This window comes from Haemaphysalis longicornis, unplaced genomic scaffold (genome assembly GCF_048455015.1).
Source record: "Haemaphysalis longicornis isolate Haplotype H1 unplaced genomic scaffold, Haemaphysalis longicornis Haplotype H1 scaffold_171, whole genome shotgun sequence".
Taxonomy (NCBI): Eukaryota; Metazoa; Arthropoda; class Arachnida; order Ixodida; family Ixodidae; genus Haemaphysalis; species Haemaphysalis longicornis.
This window is the reverse complement of record NW_027526277.1, coordinates 161,198-166,924: the sequence shown is the minus strand read 5'-3', so window position 1 is coordinate 166,924 and position 5,727 is coordinate 161,198.

The following is a 5,727-nucleotide window of genomic DNA, read 5'->3' as shown; positions in this document are numbered from 1 at the left end:
GACGAATTAAAATGCCGAGCTTCTTTATTTCAGCAATTTCGAGCCCCAAGTAAGGGGTACCGTAGGTGACTCTGCTAATTACCAGGGCCTGTACCAATCTGATTGGTCGCGGGTTCGATTCCCGGCCGCGGCGGCTGCTTTTCAGATGGAGGCGAAAAGCAAAAACGCCCGTGTGTACGAGATTTCGGCGCACGATAAAGATCCCCAGGTGGCCAAAATTAATCCGGAGCCCTCCACTACGGCGCGCCTCATCGCCTGCGTTGCGTCGGCGCGTTAAACCCTACAATCAATCAATCAATCAACCAGTCTGATTGTGCCCTCTTCTTTCAACCGGTGTTTTTTGCTTGTTACTCGCCTGATTAAATGGGTTAACTGGGTGACAGTGTTTTGTAGTTTCTGGAGGCAATTAAATAAAAAAAAAACTTCTGAAACTGCCGACCGTAGCACGACCGTCTCTATATATGCTGGCGAGGATTCGAAAGTATGCCCCTTCTTTTTGGCCTCTTTGTAAGTTGTCACCCCCCCCCCCCCACCGATTCTCCGATTTAAGGGACCGATTTCAAGATTGGCCCATCTCCGCTATTGTTCACGTTATCAAAATATAGCAGACACCCCAAACCGAATGCTTTCGTCCCCTATTTTACGGCTACTGACACATTCAAATATTATTTTCCGCGTACAAATTTTCCACTTCATAATATAAGCGCCGGGTTTGTTCGTATTGTTTGCATCTTCCCTTGCCTTTGATCTTTTTGTACGCGCCTGCTAGGACGTGATATTGGTCTGCATATGTAATAAATAAATAAATAAATAAATAAATAAATAGAGACAATGTCTAGAGCATCACACGTATGGCATGAACAGTATTCTGGTCCATGGTAAGAGTCCGATCCATAAAATTTTCATTCCGCAGACTATGCTGGAAAATAAGATGATATTTTTTTTGTAGCAGGGTGCTCCCTTTCACATTTCTTTTTTGTTTCATTTAGTTGGGTCGAGAGGCGACGAGAACACTGTCACGTGAACGGATGGTGGGGTGGTCTTAACCAGCTTGGAGCAATGGACACAGGGAAGCCGTTGGCGAGTTTGACAACACACATTTAATGCACACACAAAAAAAACCCTCAGGCAAAGCACTCAATATTTAAACTGCACACAAATGATACACACTCAAGCCTCTAACAACTCCAAAACACAACTCAAATACAAAACCCTAACTTAACAGCTTAATATACAATTCAACTCAAAACCCAAACGGCTCTACAATAAAGTCCTACACTAAGTACCCTCTAAATACACTCATACAGTTCTAGTTAATCTCTCTCGAACCACAACTCCCTAGTTGTGTCCTTGACAATTGCGTCCCTACTGGACTGGCCTACCCCGGTCGTCGGCGCTGACGTGTCGCACCGTTGCGTGGCCGCGACCCGGTGGTAGCCGTCCTCCTCTCGCTTCGGTGCCGGCGTTCGATGTGCTCGGTCACTACGTGGACGGCGTGGGCTCCGCGCGTCCTGACGTTTCCTCTGCGGCTACTTCCTGGTAGCCGCTCCCGGTGGATGTCGTTGATGCAGGCGTTCGATGCGCGCGGTCATCCCTTCGGCGGCGCGCTTCCTCGGTGGCTACCCCCTGGTATCCGCTGCCGCTGGAGGTCTCAGGTAGGCTTGGCACGAACGTCGCCTTTCGGGGCCGTCGAGACGAACGTCGACGGAGCGTGGACGCTGGCCGCTGGTGCCCGACCGGTGCCGCTGGGGCCACGAAGACACAGGTTCGTGGTGCACCGAGGATGACGGTGCCGATGCGCAGTCGGCCCGCTCCCGCCCAGGCTCAGATGGCGTGGTCGATGGCCTGGCCGCGTCCCCCTGGCTCGTTCGTTGAAGCGCACGTGCTCCGGCCGCCTCCTGGTTGTCTTCTGTTTCTTGCCTCCCCTGATTGGCCGAACAGTGTGCTGCCACCTTTTCCCAAGGATTCCTTGGTGCGTCGGCGCTGGCGCTTGCTGATTGGCGCGCTCCTGGCGCGCACTTCAGATGGCCGTTCCTTTGTTCGTTTCTTTCCTGTTTTCCGGGGATTTCATGCGTCCCCCTCTCAGGGGGTGCCCTGACACATGACAAACACCTGCGCGCATAATTTTGACACGTCACAATTTTTTTTTTTTTTCACGATACAAACGCATACGTACCTATAGGATTCGCATAAACCAGTTACTGTCTTTTTACGCAGCGGCGAGAAAGAGGAAGGGTTGTGCTTATGCTATCTTTGCTATGAGGTCTTTTGATCGTAAAGTGAACGTTTAAACAGATACATACCATGCTGCAATGGGGGAAATGCGCAGTCTTCGTGACGAAGAATGATCAATACAGCAAAACAGGTTCACCCGGCTGCCATTTAATTTCGGACCCCGTCGACGCTGTCAACAATGGGAATAGATCTTATCAACGCTGCGAGAAAAGGCATTGGCAATGCCGATCCCTGTATACGCTAGACCAAGCGGCTTTTGTGATTGGGAAGCGCGACAGGGCGCTATAGGTGTGCGAACCGGAGCTGGGTTCAGCGAGCGGGGAGCATAAATTGTACTGTTTGTGCTTCAACTGACAGCAGCGACGGCGTAAATGCAGCCCGTTGCTGTCTAGATCAGGGCGGTCATCAGGCGTCGGGAGAATAAAACTGTTCTAGGCATATTGCATATTTGCCCCACATGCCCGACGCTTCCCCATCAATTCACATTTATGAAATCGAGGTAAAACCTTTTACCCGAAAACGTTCTGTTCAGAAACAAATATATGGCCCGAAAATTGGGTGGTTTGTGGCACGAACTTTTTCTGACATGAATTAGATAAAGCTGACCAAACGAAAAAAAAAAGTCCCGTGCTGCATTATTCTGTTATATTAAAAACAATACAAACATGCTTGAAAACGAACTTTATTTATTCATGTTCACAGAGAATTGCCAGAACACTAGCAAGGACTGTAGAGGAACATGGCCCTGGCGCCAGAGCACAGAAAATGCGCTACTGACGTCATTGTTATTACAAATTGATGATGGTTTAAGTTTAATGGCGCAAGGCCGACATGGGCAAAGATGTTATTACAAATTGAAGTGGCCATATCACGAAGATGGCCGCTTTCCCAATAGGCTTGCAGTTACTAGTGTCCCGCTTGGCGAGCTCATCTGCTATCGGTTGTTGGTGTAGTATATCATAGGGTTGTTCGTTTTCGGGTAAAACCAAATTTTACACCATTTTTACACCGCGAACAAGTTTCAGGAGAATCGGATTAAGCTCGATTTCTTTTCAAAGTAGCGATCTGCACAATTGTGGGCTGACGGTCCGCCGCTCTCAATTACACTTGTTGTAAGCAATACCCACAAATAAAGTTTTCGAACTCATTCAGCATTGGCGTGACTCTGCCGCTCGCTGTCCCAGGCCGGCAAATTCTGACATTGTTGTACGCAGCTGACGGAAGCTGTGATGTCGAGAGAACTTTTTCCCAGCTGAGATACTTCGAGCGATCGGACAGGTCTCGGATGAAGACCGACATTTTGCATATATAATGTATCTAAAGAAGGATGTCTAAACAATCGACGACCAGCTTTTTCGGAATAAAATGTTTCACTTCATTGAAGGTATCAATGCTCTTGACTGCCATCATTACCTGTTCATTTCCAAAGGAACAACAAATTTCCGAGAGTATACTTGCTAAAGAACCCTGATTTCCCCCAGATTACCAGCTTGAAACAAACACCGATTTTGAACTCGTTAGAGTTAAGCAACTTGTCATGTCTTGTAAAGCAAACCGAGTGCATTACATACTACATCTGTATATATATTTAATCCGAAAAAATCCGAATTTTGAAATGGTTTTAAGAAAAACCTGATTTTTCACCGATTATCAGTTCGACAAATTGAACCCGATTTTTACACCCCGATTAAAAATATATATGTTAAACCCGAAAACAAACAACCATAAGTATATGTGACCGAGGTGAAAGCTTCTTCCAGCATAGAATATATTATGGTGTATGGTGCAGAATACATAACTGCAGAATATATATGGTGCAGAATATATAACTGCACTCGTATGGCGTGCGTGGCGTTGCGTGTGAACTATTACTCTCTTACCTAAGTCACCGTCAGCAGTACGTATTAATAGGCGAGTATTCTTCTGACCTAAAATCCATAATCACTGGCATGGCCCAGGGCAGCATTTTGGGGCCTCTTTTATTGTCCGTTTATGTAAATGATTTGCATACCCTCTAGTCAAGGCCGCAAGTTTCGGTAATCTGTTATGCTGATGACACCACTTTGCTGATCACCGGTAAAACAAGCGAAGAAATAGAAACAATATCGGTTACAACACTGACGACGCTCTTGGCGTGTACACAGCGCAGCTCCCTAGGGATAAATATGGGTAAAACAACGGCAGTGCTTTTTCGGCCGAAAAACAAACTTGCTGCCTCACCAAACGTGTACTTTGGCAGAGGCATAATCCAGGTGGAGGACAGTGTAAAAGTTCTTGGCGTACATTTTTCTCAAAATATGACCTGGGACTGTCACATCGAACAAATCTATAAGGAAATATGTAAAACTGTTGGTGTCATCAATAAATGTAGGCATATCTCACCTGAACGAATTAAACTGTTATTATATAATTCACTACTTTTACCGCAACTCACGCATGCACACTTGGTCTGGGGTCACGACGACCAACAAGAACTTTAACCAGCTTTTTCTAGTCCAAAAAAAGTTGCAAGGGTAATAACGAATGTGCCATGTAATTTCCACACGTCTGAACTCTTCAAGAAGTTTAAAATAATTAAAGTTGGCAATTAATACGAATACCGGTTGGCACAGTCATACCTTGGAGCTGTAAAAAATAACACCCGCTTGTACGAGGGCTCAGCGAAATGAAAGAAAAATATTACAGCATACAACACACGCAATCCAGACACATGGTATATTCCTGCACCCCACAACAACTACGACCGTAAATCCTTAACCTTCACTTTAGCCAAATTGTTGAATATTTTTGCAAGTAACTCAATTGAGATCGGTAAACTCTCTAAATCGGCTTTGAAATAATTTTTTTGTAACGCGTGCAGTATCTCTGTTGTATTTTTGTTGTTTTAAATACCTGCGACATACACAAGTGTAATTCATTTTGCTGTTTCTGTGTACCCTGCTAACCATGACTGTTTAGAACTTTTTGTTAAGTCTACTTGACACGTGTTTCAAGTTTCTTTGTCTTTTTTTTTTCTTTTCCCCCTCTCTGCTGTATCTTTTAATCTATTCGACTGTATTGCTGTCAATCACATGGTGAGCAGCCTCCCCGTCAATCTGCTCCGTGCAGCTTTTTGTGGCTGCTCCTTTCCCTGTACCCATCTGTAAGGAAAATATAGTTGATTTGATTTGATATAAATTTAGATCCCCGATTGAAGTGTTGGTACGAAAATGCCGCCGCCGTCTCCCCCATAGGTGAAGGAAGAACTAAAGAACCCGTGCTTCAAGGTGCAGTTACGTGCGGCTTGCGCGGCACGTGATCCTTCCCCTACACTTATCGTTCAAGGCCACCTCTCTCGGAGACGTCGGAAGCGTAAAAGCAGCAATAAAAGTTCTCCCGCCGTCGGCACGCGAGCAACGGCCGCACGGAGTCGCTCCTGTCAGCACGCCGGGAAAAAAAAAATACAATAAAAATGAATGTGCAAACCGTTGAGGTGGCGCCAGGTGGCGGGGC